General features: G+C 39.6%; 1 protein-coding gene across 5 annotated transcripts in view; it reads left to right on the plus strand.

Annotated features, from left to right (window-relative positions):
- The window catches only part of KLF7 (Kruppel like factor 7), a 390,342-nt gene that overhangs the window by 282,260 nt on the left and 91,030 nt on the right, over window positions 1-17,052 (plus strand). The window lies entirely within an intron of this gene.

The raw sequence follows: 17,052 nt of genomic DNA on the forward strand, positions 1-17,052 counted from the left end.
CTTCTTCACAAGCAGAGTGCTGGGAAAGTGTGAGTAAGGAGCGGATGAAGCCGGCACCGCATGATCACTTAGTCATAGCGTCAGAAGGGTTCTACTCAAGAGTCCTTACAAGGTTGTCTACTAAATGCCCTGGCTCAGGTGGGTCCATCCAAAATACCAGTCTTCTGTGCTCTGCTTAAAGGCATTTGGAAAGGAAGATCCCTAATTTGGAAACACGTTCTAATGCTGAAGCACTCTTTCGACTGAAAATTCTTTCTTATGTATGACTATACTCCATTTTCTGTCTTTAAAGAGAGCTAAATAATTTGAATATAGGAAATGAGTTGAAAGACCAATTTTTCATGACTGACCTCATGATTTGTCATCCAGCTTTTCAGTGCCCTGATTTTTACATCTATAAATCAGAAATGATAAGTAGTCTCCTTTATGAGAACATAATGAAGATAAGAAGATACTATATAAAAAGATATATTGAGTCAGAAAGACATAAAGTACTATTTAAATAAGTGTATTATTATAATCCACATTATTACTAATAATCAGTTGTAGCAATACGCCTATGTGCAGAAGGAAGAGAACAATTTCTAGTTTGGGCAAAAATGTACATACAAATTAAGAAAAGATGAATAGCAACACTTAGCTGTCTCTTGATTTTACATTTGTTATAAGGGATCAATTGAGAATTTCTACCTTTTGGAGGTGTTTGTGTGTGGGTGTGAACTATACAAAGAATAAGCAATATTTTGCATTCAGAGTCAAAAGGTGACTTCAAATTTTGTTCACCAATTTTCATATCTTTCTAATAATCACTCCCAGGTATCTTAAAACCCATCTTTTACTGTCTAATTTGGGAGCATTTTCTGGTGTGGATGATCATAAATCTCTTGAAAGGAGTATTTCTCATTTCTTTTAAGAATTAATGGTGGTTCCTAGGTGGGGGCCAGATAGTTATGTATCATACCCACGAGCATTAGGCTTTTCCCAGCAGAGATGCTCAGTAGAAGTCTGGCAGCTTTTGTAGTTGCCAGCAATTTCATGGTTACTGTCCAAAGCAGAAAGGGCACATCATCAAATTCTTCCTTCTAATCCAATCTTGTCTTCCTGGAATTTGTAATATTTTTCTAATATGGATAGGGAACTTTTTTGAGAGTGCACAGTCATGTTAAAGTAAATACCCTGGAGAAATACTTTCAATTAAAATTCAGAAGGCTTAAAAATCCAGGCTAGAAAGGATTTCCCTGACCTACAAAGCCTAATAAGATTTTTCCTTTCCATTTCTCCCTCCTCATCCCCTCTAAGTGTGTGGAGGCGTCCTGCTTTCTTACCTGGTGGCCCCATTTAGCTCTGCCCTCTAGACATTTAAGTCAGAAAATGGCTTTAAAGAATGTTTTGAGAAAACTTGACATACTGATCTACTCTCAAACTCAATGAATTTTTTTTTAAGCTGGAAAAGAGTAAGAAACCACAAAAGCAAAGCAATAGTAAAATCTCTCAGTCAAGTAAGAACAACCTGACCAGGAGATAAAGAGGTAGAATTTGTGGTGATTAAGGAAACTTAAAGAAGGAAAGCTTAGAAAGCAGGGATTTTGAGGCCTGCAGAGAGTGCAGGCAGCAAGTTCAGATACGGCAGTCCTGTTGGTGGGGCCCTGTCTTCTGTGGGGTCGAGGGGCCAGTCACTTACTCTCCCTGGGACTCATCTGCCACGTGGGGTACGCGATGCCTAGGCTGTAGGATGTCTTAGTGCGTATTACCCATGGTGTATGTAAAATATCTATACAGTTTAGACTCATAGGTACTCACTTATTTGGAGTTATCATTGTGAAAAATCAATTGCCTAAGTATGAAGAAAAGAAAATTAGCTTTTTCTGTGATTGTGTTCTTACCAGGATTATAGTTGAAAGTATAACTGTTCATCTGAACGTAATAAAACGTACAGGTTAGAACTAAAAAACAGACCCGTAAAAACTGAAATGAATCCAAGGAGATAATAGTGTCCATTAGACATCATTCTTACTCGGAGGTGGGATTGAGACGAGGGTGAGGTAGGAGAAACGTCCAGGGCAAACATTTAGAGGTACTGACCCTGCACTGCCCGGTGCTGAGACTGAGCACCTCCTTAAAGTTTTCTCCCGAGGTTTCTCTCTTGCCTTATTCTAGTCCCGGTCCCATTGGTGGGACATCCTGCCTGCCTCGTTGGTACTGTGTCTTGCCCTCTCCCCCAGCGCTTTTTTTTTTTTTTTTTAACACTTACAGCATCTGGAAACACAACAGCCTCTGCTCTCAGACTTCTTTAACTTCCCAAAGAATTCCAAGAGATCATTATGGGATGCTGCATGTGAAAGGGAACAGAGGTGCATTTAAGACCATAAATTGTAACTGCTGAGATGACCTCATGTTCAGTCATCAAAGAAGTACATGGAGGGACTTGCTAAAACTTCCACTGTTGAGGGCTACAAGTCATGACCTCATTTTCTCACACCAGAGCCTCAGTGTAAACGCTAAGAATAGCAAGCAGGATCTTTTTTATTGGCTTGTCAAGAATATCACTGGGGCTGGAAGACCCAGTCACCTTCAAGAACTAGCAACAAAAGGGAGTTTGATGGCAGTTGGTGGACAGCCTCCAACACATATATTTTTCTTAGACATTGTCTTCCAGAATGTCTGGAAACATACAATATTTTCATTATTCAACTCAGTCAACCAAGTTTTCAATCTAAATCATTTGTAACAAAGCACTTTTACTCTGGATTAATTGGTATTACTTGATAAAATCGTGTAAAGCCTGTTTTTGGAGAATGTGATATATTAGGGTGTGTTGGGCTATAAATAACAGAAAGCCCACCACAAGGACTTTTAGCAGAGGGGTTAACCTGTCTCATGTAACAAGATGCGAAGAGTCAGGCAGTTCCTAATGTTGGTTCAACTCCTTAGTTCTCTGGGTCTGTTCCTTTTAATACCAATTAGGTCAGGGAGCTCCAGCTACTGAGACAGTATATAAGAGAGAAAGAAGGAAGGAGGGTGGAAAGATGGCACACTGTGACTGTCCCCTTTTATGAAGAAAGCAGAAGCTTCCCCAGAGACCCCTACTTGCCCCATGTTAGGGTTGAACTGTGTCCCCCCACAAGAGATATGTTGGAGTACTAACCCCAGGTACCTCAGAATGTGACCTTATTTGGAGATAGGGTCTTTACAGAGGTAATCTAGTTAAAATGGGGTCGTTAGGGTGGGCCCTAACCCAATATGACTGATGTCTTTATGAAAAGAAGAAATTTGGACACAGAGATGTTCATACAGGGAAAATACCAGGTGAACAGGAAGGCAGCCAAACACAAGCCAAGGACAGATACTTGGAACAGATCCTTCCCTCATAGCCCTTGGGAGGAACCAACCTTACCAACACCTTGATTTCAGACTTCTAGCCTCCACAGCAGTCAGATAATACTTCCGTTGTTTAAGCCACCCTGTTTGTGGTACTTTGTTATGACAGCCCTAGCAAACAAATAAGTTCCAAAAAACTTCTATTTACATCTTACTGGCCAGAAGCGTGCCCCTGGCCACCTCTAACTATAAGGGAGGCTGAGCTAGTATGTATGTAGCTGAACATAATCCACCCAAAGCATTAGGATTCTGGTAGCAAATTTTAAAAAGGAAATTGGACATCGTGTAGATAAGCAAGAGCATTGTCCGTAGGAGACAGTATTGTGCTTGGTAAGTGGCGCTAGGATGGGTAGCTCTCCCTCCAACGTGGCTCAGAGATTTCAGTTAATACCTTGGAGATCTGGTTGAGCAGAGGCAAGAATGCAAGGGGTCTGCATACGAGCACTGACATTGCCGCTACTTGCTATGTGGTTTCACACAAGTTGCTTTAACTAACATTCAAACTTCAGCTTTGTAATCTCACAGATGGGAATAATAATCTATGTTCTGAGTATTTTTATGCGAGCTACATCATAAACCTGTTGTGAGGACAAGTGGAAACAGCAGATATGAAAGTACCTTTGAACTAGCATACAGTACATTCTGAATAGTCTGTTCAGATGTAAAAAGATAGTTAAGGAGATATTTCAGCTTCTGTGTCTTGGAAATGAAAGAAAGTTGGAACAAAACAGACTTCTCTTGGAGGAAGTGAAAGGGGAACAGCATTTCCTCTAAATCTATCAACAAGAAAGCACCAATTGATGAAGTGGTAGTGACACTATGGGAAACAACTCCATTATCTCAGAGTAAGTAGGTGTCAGGTAGGTGGGTGTAGCCAGATGGAATTGGCTCTAGGCCTCAGGAAGCCATTTTTAACAAGTGCAGTGAAAAAGAAGTCACGAGTCCTTGGCTTATATCAGTGCTTCTCATACTTTCCATGCACACAAGTCACTTGGGGATTTTGTTAAAATGCAGATTGCAGTTCAGTAGGCCTGGGGTGTGGCTTGCCATTCTGCAAGTCTGACAAGCTCTCAGGTGTTGTCAATGCCACTGGTCCAAGGATGACTCACTCCTTTAACAGCAAAATGTACATCACTGAAAGGGAAGCTGAAACCAAGACGGATAGATAGGAATTTTTCCAAACTGAAATTCTGACAACATATTGATGAATGACTCTACTAAGGGTAAAAATGTAAGGAGTCTAAAGACACTGCCTTGACTGCCTTAGAGTAGCTTCAGTAAGCTCAGCTTCTAAATTGATGTGTAAAACTTGGAAAGAGAGACATATAATCAAGGACAATTATAGATAAATTGTGTAGACTTGCCTAGAAGGCATTAGAGCAGAGTGATCTGTTATTCAAAAGTCATTTTCATGTTATTTAAAAATTAGTTACATTTTAAAAAGCAATGCTAAGGTACGCGGAAGACAGACGCATGGCCAAGAATCCAGTTTTCCTTAGTACTGTCTATTTGAGGGATGTCTGTATGAAATCCCCTCCTAGGTCAGATTGTATTTTGAATCTTGACATCATTTCTTAGCAAAATTCTAGAATTAATTATTAAACCAATAATTTATATGGACCCAAAAAGGGAAGCCACAATCCCTGGGAACCAGCATCTATGCCCCAGATCGAGTCAGGCCGAAACAGCCCAAAGTGCTTGTTTAAGTGATGAGACTATTTAAAAGAGACTGTGGAAACAGCACATCTATGCAAAGCAGCCAACGAAATCTTTCATGTATCCTCATGGACAAGATGAAAGATACAGAATGTGTGCTAACCGAAACACTGATTTCATAGTTCCACCAAGGGCGCTCAACTTGGAGAGTAGTCTTTAAAAGCGTTCAGCGTTCTAGTCTTGTCTGTATAAATTGCCCTCAGAGATTTGAAAGGACAAGGCATAGGATAGTGACTAAGCATGCAGGCCTTGGATTCAGATGTGGCCTATCACTTAGGAGCTGTGTGGCCCAGGGCTGGTTACTTAATCTCTCTGTGCCTTGGGGTTTTTTGTGTACGTAATGAGTGTACAATCAGTACCTAACTCAGGGTACTATTATGAGTAGGAAGTAATACATGTAAAACACCCAGAACAGTGCCTGGCACATGGGAAACTTCATACATGTTAGCTGTTTTTGTTAGGCCTATCCCATTTGTAGATGACATGGAATTAATTGAGAGGGATAGCAGATGTGTTAGACTACAAAAATCAAGAACATTTTAGGTTTAGATTTTTTGACAGAAAGGAAACTTGAGCCAAATATAACAAAAATTTCCAGTGAATAACCATGTATTCATCTAGATTCTACCATTACCATTTTGCTACCCTTGCTTTATTACATATTCTGTCTACATACCATATTTAAATAGTTCAAAATATACTTTAAGAATTTTTTTTGTGATATTGTCTTTAACCCAAAGGATATTTAGTAATATATTGCCAAACACACGGGATCTTTTTGCTGTGGTTTTCTGGCTTAATTCCCACGATGGTAAAATTATCTACTCTGTATAGTTTCACTCTGAATTCACTGAGACTTGCGTATGGTACAACGGAAGGTTTATTTTGGTAGATGTTCCACATAAACTTGAAAATAAGTTTTCTATAGGCATTAAGTGCCATATTCTCTCCTGGACAATTAGATAGACATCTTGCTGCTCAAAGAATTTTACAATCTAATGGTATGATTGTAAATTTTTCTACTTCTCCTTTAATTCTTCCATTTAACTTTATCATTTTGAGACTGTATTATCTTGAGGCTACATTAAAAGTTTTGGAAGTGTTCTATCTTTTTGGTGAACTATATTATAAACTATCCTTTTTATCTCCAGTTTATTAGCTTTAAGTCTAATTTGTCTAATATTCTTAGAACTAAGCCAACTTTGTTTTGATTATATATGCATATTTATCTTTTTTCTTTCTTTCACTCTCAACCTTTCTTTTTCCTTATAAGTATCTCTCGAAAGCAGCATACATTTCAGGTTGAAGCATTTCACATTGTCAATACTAGACCATTTCTGATCTACAAAAATAGAAATTTTATTGTACTTGAGTTTTCTTTTTTATTTAGTTTGACACTGGCTTTTAATTGGACATTTTAGTCTCTTTTCAGTTATTGAAATAACTGATATATTTGGGCCTAAATCTACCATCTTACTATTTGTTTTCTGCTTGTACTACTTAATCTATTTCTTTTTCTCTCCTTTCTAGTTCTCCTAAAGGATGAATAATTTTATTCCTCCCCCTTTATTAGTTTGTTATTTAACATTCTTAAATATTCTTTTAGCGATTACCTTAGAAATTATAACATTTCTCTTTGATTTTTTTAAAGTCTGATACACATTTGAACTTTTTAATATGTCCTGGGACCATGCAAGGGTATAAGAATATTTTAACTCCATTTACTTCCTTACTTTTGAGCTATTTTAATTCCACATGATTTAAAACCTTGTAGACTTTATTATTATTGTTTTGTAGAACCAATATTTGTATTCACTCCCCCCATCTCTACATCTTCATCTGGTACCATTATCCTTCTGACTTTAGACATCTCTTCAGTAATATTTTAGAGCGGATCTGCCCTCAACAATTCTTGGACGTTTTCACTGGGTATAGAAATCTAAATTGACAGTTATTTTCTTTCAGCACTTCGACTATGTCATTCCATTGCCTTCTGTTTCCAATGTTTCTATTATATAAGTAATTCAATCTTATTTTTATATTCTTGAAAGTAAAATCTCTCTTACTTAAATGCTTTTCAGAATTTTCTTTTTGGTTGTCAGCAATTTTTATATGAATTTCTTAGAAATAATTTTATTGTATTTACCCATCTCAGGGTCTATAGCTCTTTGTTGCCCATGACTTTTGACATCTTTTGTTTAATTTCGGAAAATTCTCAGTCTGTGTCCCTTCAATATTTGTTTCTCTCTTATTCTCTCTTTTTTTATGGAATCCAGTTATACATATGAGAGAATGTTTCATCTTGTCCCCTTGCCATTTATGCTCTTTTTCCTTTTCACCATCTTTTGCAACCCCATACTTTTGTCTGAAGATTTTCTTCTAATCAACTTCAAATTCTCTTTATCTGTGTCTAATCTGTTGTTAAACTGTGGGTTAGGGTTCTGTACAGAAACAGGGTATATGTATATATAAATTTATTATAAGGAATTGGCTTATACAATTATGGAGGCTGAGAAGCCCCAAAGTCTGTCATCTAGAAGCCAGAAACCCAGGAAAGCCCATGGTATAACTCAGTCCAAGTCTGAAGGCCAGAGAACCAGGAGTGCCAAGGTTAGGAGAAGATTGATTTCCCAGCTCAGGCAAGCAGGCAGGAAGGGCCAAATTCTTCGTTCCTCCACTTTTTTATTCTGTTTGGGCCCTCAAGGGATTGGATGATACCCATCCACTTTGGGAAGGCCAGACTGCTTTAGTGAGTCTACTGATTCAAATGCTAATTTCATCTTGAAACACCCTCACAGACACATTCAGAAACAATGTTAAAACCAAATATTTGTGAGCCATGCGATTCAATCCAGTTGCCACATGCTATTAACCATCACAAATGCTTCTATTACATTTTCGTTTTCAATTATTGTGATTTTTATTTCCAGAATTTTATTCTTTTGTTATAGTCTCCAGTTCTGTGCTTCTCCATCTTGTCATTTAATTTCTTGACTACCTTAATGATAGTTATTTTAAAGTGTATGTCTCATAATGACAACATCTGGGTTTCTTATGGATCTGTTTCTATTGTCTGCCTTTTTTAAAATACTGATTTGGGGGAAGTTTTACCTTTTCATTCCTATTTGTTTTTAAATGAGTGCTGGACATTAAATATAAAAGAAATTGCCGATCAGTTCAAGGTTCTGGATTATCTTTTTACAGAGAGGATTTATTCTTTTCTCCTGAAGACAGCTTGACTAGGGGTAGATGACTTTATTCCAGTCAAATGTTGTGATATGTCAAAGTCAGACTTCTGTCTTGGTAAGGGGGAGTTCATTTCTGCCCTCCACACCTCCCCTCCCTCAACTTCCTGGTCAACTCTAAATTCTAATATTTATATTCCCACCTTCTGAATTTACCAAATCTTTTGCTCATCTTCCTGATTTTCAGCTGTGTTTTCTGCTCAGATTCATAGCCTCTCAGCTTTCTCCTAGGTAATTACTTCCAGTGGGATAAAATCATGCTGATTTTTAGTTTATCTCTTTGGGCTTCCTTTGTCTCCAGGATCTAGGCTTGATGAGTTATTTCTGCATTGTTACTTCTCTAATCCCTTCATCATGTAATTTTTATATTTTGTCTAGATTTTCTAGTTGTTCTTTGAGGCAGAGAAGGGAGGGGTTCATCTAACACCAGCTAGTCTACCTTTGCTGGAAGCACACACGGTAATTTTAAAGCTCTTTCTAATATAAAGCTAGTGCTGGGAATATTGAGTTTAAGAGTGCTCACTGCCAAAAGTGATGTTGAATCTTGCTTTCACTTAGATTTTAGCCCAATAATTCCTTATTATCTTGTCAGCTCATCAAGCCTTATGTCCTAGCATTTTGGTTGTTTTCCATGAAAGGAATCTGTCCCAATAATCTAGTCTGCCATATTACCCATGTTACTTTTTATTTAAATCTCTCTTCACTTAACATGTCAGTTCCACAAGAGAAAGAATCATCTCTCACTCATACTTCTAGCTCCATCCCCAACCCTAGAGCTTGGCAAAATAGATGCTCAATAATTGTTGAGTAAATGAAATTAGCTTTAAATGAGACCACCTGGGCACATGTTAGTGGGTCCACTAGAACTGAAAAATATGACTGCTCAGTTTTGCCAGTTTTAAAAACAAATGATTATGTTCACAGAGGCAAGATTCTGTGCATTGGTTCATGCTAGGCAAATTTACAAGAAACTAATTTATAAACAACATACCTCATCAGTGTTTAATGGGAGACAGCTGGAATGATAAAGGATCCCTACTATATTTCCTCCTTCCTTTGGTACTTAATGTCTGTCTTTCTTTAATGCCAATAGTTTTCTGTATTGTTTCCTATGTTTTTATTCATACTTCCTCTCTAGAAGTAGAAGAAATAATAAACAAGTAGGTAAACAAATAAAAATTGAAACTACGTGTTTACAAAGGGCCATCTTGTACAAGTAAGTCCACTCAGAAGACCAAATTGCAGATCAGAAGGTTGCCATGGTAAAGACAAGTCAGAAAGGGGAAATTTGAGGTTGCCAAATAAGTTACTTTCAAACTACTAAAGTAGATCTCTTTCTGTTCTGTCTAATTGATCTTTAAAGGTCATTTAGCATCAGGGCATCCTCTACCCCAGGACAGTAATAAAAGAAAGCTGGAATTTGACAAATTCTTGTTCTCCAGCTTTCCTTTTGCTATTGTTGTTACCAGTTCCCAGATAAGTCTGTTATTACATCACTTTGTGAAATATTACAATATTCAAGATTACAGCCTCTCTTAAAATGTAACAAAAGTAACAGGGGCTGTTTCCTGGTAGACTGGGTAGTACCTTATTTTTTTAAATTAGCTCTAAATCCACTGTAAACTCTGTAAAGTGGGTTCTCTTTGACAACATATCTCATATACTTTATGTAGATTTTGGTAATTTTAATTACAGAAAATTTTGTTAGGAGCCTTAGATCTATTTTCTTTCAACCACATTTGACATCATTTTAGGTAATGCCATTTCCCCCAGCCTAACAGAAGCCAGTACAAACAATAAAGTGTCCAAACAATACTGGAGAAAGAGTAATATTGTTTTAAAATTTTATTAAACATATTTTATATGATCTCTTTAAAGTTGGTTTAAAAAAGTTTGTGCTTATCATAACAGATATTAGATTCTCTATAAGGTGATCAGACAAATGTTCCCTAGGAATTACAATCTCAAAAGGGCAGTGATGCACATGGACATGTGGAAAGGACAATAGCAATTAAGAGGGGCTTAACATAGACATCCCTCAAAGATGAAGAATCGATACTGCAGAAAAACAAAGGGTGGGTGAATGTATTGCACAGAGAGAGCTGGGTCAGATCTCACATTTGAATAAGTTGGGTCGAGGGAGTGAGCCTCTCTGAGTTACACAGACTTTGGGCCTGCAACGAAATGGGATTTCCCTAGCTTCCCAGAAAAGCAGAAGAGCATGTCACACATGGGGCCCAGCTAGGGCGAGGCCAAAATGAGATAAGCCTGTGTAAAGCATGGCCATGTTTGCTTAGAAGGATCTTTGAGCATCGCAAAGCAGTAGGAGAAGAGGCTAAGAGCTGGGAGAGGGTTGTGAAGCAGTCTGAGGTGGACACAAGTATCCTCCCCCACATTTGGGCTGCATAAATGGGAGGTCAGGGCATTTGCCTTGCCTACTTCTGAGAAAAGCAGCAACCAGTATTAAAACCTGTGACTCAGCTGACTCTTCCTTCTAACCATTCAAATAAGCATCCTTCTGGTAAAGAAAATTCAGTGAAATTCAAATGAGCAACCAGACTGCAAAAAACTGCAGATGACATTTTTAATCTTTCAAACTACCCAGATCTATCATCCACATAAAAACTCATCATTGGGCACTTGTGGAATAGGTATCCCTCACTTAAGGGAATGGTCATTGTCAGCAAAGTTTGCAGTCCAGACTTCCTATTAAATCAATCTTATTCTCCCATTGATTTCCATTACCAAATATGAGCTGCATTCTGCTGTTAAATCCCATTAAGTGTGTACCAAACCCTTTGAAAATAGTATGTTTAAAAGAAAAGTGATAATGTCCTGATAAAACATTGACGGTGATATTTAATACATTAATAGTAATGCTGTGCTGTATTGAACATGTCACAATAAATATTGCTCAGATTGAAACAACACAATCCTATAAACTGTCCCTCACAAAGGATAATAATCCCTAAAACATTAGCAATTTAATTTCTCACTAGCTTCACAACTGTCTTGGCATTTCTATCACTACATAGCCAAAGGAATTCTTTTTATTATTTAAAATCTTTTCTCATTTTCTACTGGCTCCCCCCCCCCAAATCTTTGTCCAGGAACCCCTGAATAGCTTGTGATACTATTGTCAGATGGGGAAAATTAGCCAGCCAGACTCAGTCAGGGTGGTTTATCCAAGTGCCTGCAGGGGATATCCCCATCCTTGGAGGAACTGGGCATCTCCTGGAAGGAATGTTGCAGAGGGAAGCAGTGGATCTGTGAAAGTAGGACTAGGCTTCAAGTGCTTTTCCTAACTTCTGAGATGCAGTGCTACTATCTGACATTGCCAACGTGCCTGTGTTTACCATTCTACTTTCACCCTCTGCACTTTGCATAATGTATGTTAAACGACCAAATATTTTACATCATATATGCTGAATGACCGAATATCTTGCATAATATATGTTGAATGACTGATTGAATTTAGATGATGATTTTGTTCTTCATTAGAGAATATTGATGCTTCTAAGTGCTGGTAGCCCAGACTGGAAAAGTGACTACAGACATTAATCTCCATAGGAATTATACACCACAGGTCATAAGGGCATTAAGTGTCCAACATTTGAAGGTCTGGACAGGACATTCCTGACAGTGAACTTTTACTGAATTCTTGAATTTCTTACCTTTATCATTATAGTAAGCCAATTTTTGGTAAGCGATAGACAGACTACTGGAATCAGAGCAACCTACTACGTGCACCCCAGGTATCCCCTTAACCCCTTGAGTATAACCCACTGCAATGCAAATTCAACATTCAGGGTTGGTTTTAACATTTGATTAAAAAATAGATGTTTTTATTAAACTGTAACATACCCATAGAATTCTGAAAAGTCAATGGCAAGATTGGGATGTTTTCTGATCAGTAGGCCACATACCAAGAGTTTTTGGTTTATTTACCAAGAACAGGATTTTTGTTGTTTGTTTTTTTGCCCATGATGTCCAGAAACCTCAATATGTCAGAGTCTCAAAACTGAACATACTCAGGGAGTCAGACCCATGCTAACTAAACTCACAAGGAACACATGTATAACTAAAATAACTCCCCATGGACAGTAACAACCAGAACTGTCACAATGACCACCAGGCTCCTGTGATTGTAACCAGCACATTCTTTCCCTGTAGGTAGAACAAGTAGGAAGCCAAATTATGAGCAGAGAGTAAGCAGAGAATGAAAACAAGAAGAGATATGTATTCTCAAGGAGTATTTTATCCAGAACATGAGAGGCCTGATGAAGCTGCCACTATTTTTTAAAAATCACAAAATAACTATCTAGTTGTGTGTATGTGTATATAATGGCCACATACATTTTCTTACAGATTCAAACTGTCTCTCAGAGAGTCTTGTTTACAAACCTCCATTTCTCTGGCACTCTTGTTTTCTCTGATACAAAGCCTCTTCCCTAAGTTCACACTTTCTTTCACTACAGTAAGATTTTAAAAAGAAGCAAAAGTCAATAGTATATGAAAGTACTTATTAACGATATGGCCAATTATAAATTACTCCCCCATTCAAACATCTCTTTTAAACACCACTGCCACCAACCCCATGGTGGCAAACATTTACAATACAATGCAATACATTCAATTCTATTACAAAGTGAAATTGCAAATCTTGCAAAAGGTGTAAGGTCAATGAAAGTGAAGTTGGTAAAACTAGCAAACAAAGACCTATAGAGTTAAACAAACGAATGAAGGCAAAATCAACTGGAATGATGACTATATTGATGCTTCAGAAGAGAACAGTTTGAATATCAAAGAATTAATTGAGACCCTTGGGAAAACTGAAGTAGCCCTCAAACATTTTTACAGAAATGACCCTCGTTTTGATTATTCTCTAAAGGTCAAATATGAAATAAAGTGTGTTGTAAGGTGCTTCACACTGTGTAGAAAAAAATTAAGCCAACAGTAATCATCTTGATTTATTATTTATTCATTCTATAATTAGCACATAGTTGTACTTATAAATTTTGTTCAATATAGGATAGAATAAATATATTTTAATACTAGAGTTTTATTTTCAAAAAAAGTTCCCAGCAAACCTTTTTTCACTAACTTCTGAAATTTGGTCCCTGTTTTAAGTAGACTTACTTTAAGGAGGCTTTCCCACTGCTCATCACACTAGGATAATAAGGACTTCCTACTAATGAAGCAAAACTTTTCCTATAGTAACAGCCTGATCCCTTCATTGTTTCTACTTACATATTAAATTTTTACTATTTTGTTCATAAAATATCATCATTTCTGAGTTCTTGGTGGGGGGTGACTTACTGTTGACTGTTAGGTGTTTCCTATAGGATCACTTCCAAAGGGTGATATCATTAGAAGTATTATCAGTGTCTTCCAAAGAAGCATATGTAGATGACACAACCTTTGGAGTCAACTTGGAGTCAGAATCTGCTTCTGCCACTTAAGAGACATATGACAATAGGCAAATTGTGTGCCTACTCTGAACTTTGGTATCTTCATCTGGGAAAATGGAGCAATGATAGCTCCCTCACAAGTCTGTGGGGAAGATCAGATGTGAACATGCGTAAAATGTCAGGCACAGAGAAGGCATTCAATATATGGTGGCTATAGCAGTGCTATTTATTTTTGGTTTGTTTGAGTGCCAAAGTTCCCTTGTGATCTTAATTTGTTGATTATTTTGTACATTCGGATTCTTTGCATGTGCTTTGCAATGTGAACCAAGGGTCTCTAGGCTATTAAAAGTAGCTAAATATGACTAATATTGAAAATGTGCCTTTAGGAGTGCCTTGTTGCATAAATCTCTTAAAATGAATTCTAATCTATAAAGCATTTAAAAAAGTCATAATGAGGCTTTTAGGATTTACACGTGTAAAATTTCGGTTGAGTTCTTCTGTATGTTCGATGGCTGATACATATGTGGGATAAACCTCAGTGGAAGCCTCCCTTTTCCACACCCAATTTTTATAAACAAATCTTGATTTAAAACCAAGGAACTCAGTCTTTCACCATGCAGAGAGACTTGTGCAGAGCAGTCTTGGAAGTCAGATTCTCCTGGATTTGAAACCCTGTTTGGCTGCCTCTTGGTTGTCTGACTTTGACCAACTTAATATTTCTAAGCCTGGGTATCTTCATCCATAAAGCTGGGGATAATAAAAATACCTACCTTGCGGCTGTCATGAAGATGAAATGAGACATTGCATATAAAGCATTTATGTGTCCATACAACTTGGCATATTGTACTTAATAGGTGATAACTATTATTTGTAGAATCTTCAAACTTATAAGTTAACAGGTATGTCATATTTGTTCAGAATGGTAATAGTGTAACACAAAAACAAAAAATAAGTTCACTTGAGTCTCAAACATCAAATAATATTCTTTGGTCTTGCCTTGCCTTTTTTTGCCTCTTGAGTTTCCTATGTTTAAGTTCCTTTCCTTCCCCTATTACTCTTGAACATGGCTTCTGTCCCAGTACTTCTCCATGGCCTCCTCCCCATCCTCACACACAATTGGTATAGTATTTCGAGGGGGATAGAGGGAGACCTTATTCTAAATGGGCAAAGGGCTTCTACCTCCCTCTTTCTCCAAGACTCTGGTATATCCCCCCATGGGTCTGATTAGTTTAGATATTATTTAGTTCACTTAGCTAAAGCCAGGAAATAATGATGGCGAACACTTAGTATTCACCTAACAGCACCAGAAGCTAGGCTAGGTGAATTACAGACATTATTTTATAACACTTTGACTGTTCATAACAACCAGGCAAGGCAGATACCACTATTCTTGTTTCTGAGATGGGTAGCCAGAGGGTCTGAGCCAGTAATTTGCTCAAAGTCACACAGCTAAGTAAGTGGCAGTATCAATGGCCATACGGATCAAGTTAATGCACTAATTGGGATGTGATGACTTTAAGTGGTTTTCTACTTCTGGGAAAGGCCCATGTAGCTGTCTCATACTGGCAGTTATATGTGTGCTATCATATCATCTATTTGTGTAGGATTTTTAACCTTTTTTTCCCCATTTATCCCCTAGCACCAAGACCCTTGTGCATTCCATGCACAGACTACATGCACTTACAGTAAATGCACTGCTTATACACATACACTGGATGCTATAGATCTGACCAACAGACTCCAGACATCAAAAAGTAAAGAAACTAGACTTTTCTCAACTCCATAATTCCTGTTTAATTTCCCCAGAATTTGACTTTCAAATTATGTTTGTTAAAGTAGGCTCTTTCAAATATTGTAATATGGAGTCCCGCATAGTCAGAACGAGACAACTGAGAGGGCGATTATGGTGGATGTGTTTCTTCCACTGGGGGCTGAATTAAGTTTCTCATCTCTGAGTAAGTACCAAATTCTGCAATCGTTCCAAAAGTGGAAGTTCAGCTCACTGCTGCATTTTGGGGAAGCTTGGACCACACTAACCATTTAAGGTCAAGCAAACAACTGGTCAATCCCAACAATGTGCGTCGTGCAGGCGTTTCTTCTGATAACAGAATCTGTAACTGTATGTCTCTATAAGTCAGCGCCCGATCGCAATCCGGTTCCTCCTCTCACCACCACAGCTTGGCAGGCACACCCTCCAAGCCACATGGGGAGCCTCACGTTTAAGCCTCCAAGTAAGTTGCCGGCTCCCGCCTGCACCCTGTCTACCCGGATTCCCCCCTATTGTCTTTAACACACACTCCAGCAAAATGTCCCCTTTCAATCAACTCTAACTGGGAGTCTGACCCCCGCCCGGCCCCCCGCCCGGGGTCAGCAGACAGAGGCGGGGGTGGGCGCCTGGCGGGCAGGGGGCGGGGACTGCGCGGCGCGCGGGGCGGGCCCAGGCCTCTCTCCGCGCGCCGCTCCCCTTTGTTCTGCTCCATTGTGTGCCACTTTCTCCTCTGGCGCTTCTTCTCTGCACCCTGGCAGCCTGTGGGGAATTCGTGAAGGGGCTTTTGGTGACTTCTTCTCTTTAACCCTCAGTTTATTTTTTAGGAAGTGAGGAACTCCTTAGCGCTGCCCCTCCCTCGCGGTTCCCCGCCCCCGGGCCTGGGAGGGAGGTGGGGTGGGAAGTGGCCTGCCCTCCTCCCCAAGCCTGGCTCCACCGTTTTCCCGCACCGCTCCTCCTCCAGGAGGCATCCTAGCCCAGCATTCTGGACTTTCACCTCCTGACCGGCTGCGTCCACGCCAGAAGGGCCACACACGACCCTCTCCCCTCTGAGGGCGCGGCTCGGGACGCCCGGGGCTCCGCCAGGCACCAAAGCGAGGGTCAGGAGGCTGGTGCGCAGCCCGAACCCGGTCGCCTCAGCGTCCCGGGAGCCAGCGCGAGTGTCGCCGAGCCCTCCCCGTCCCTCGCACTCGCGCTCCCCAGCCGCCGTGCGGCTGCCTCAGCCCCCTTATATAGCCCTCTAAAAATAGCTCTCTCCGCACCGCCTTGTAAGGCAGCAGGGAGATCCGCATCGCGCCAATCCGCGCCCGCCGCCAGGGCCAAGTCCCGCCCCGGGCCCCTCTCCGCGCTCCCCATTGGCCCTCAGTGACTTCATGAGCCCCCTGTTTACCTTACATGGTCACACGCGGCCTAATGGACGCCCTCCTCCGAGATCCCACGGCTGCGCGGAGAGCCGGGCGGTGGGAGGGAGTTTGGGGAGGGGGAAGAGCAGGAGGAGGAGAAAAGGAGGAGGGGGGAGAGACTACAAACTAGCAAG

Source organism: Camelus ferus, chromosome 5, assembly GCF_009834535.1.
Source record: "Camelus ferus isolate YT-003-E chromosome 5, BCGSAC_Cfer_1.0, whole genome shotgun sequence".
NCBI classification, from domain to species: Eukaryota; Metazoa; Chordata; class Mammalia; order Artiodactyla; family Camelidae; genus Camelus; species Camelus ferus.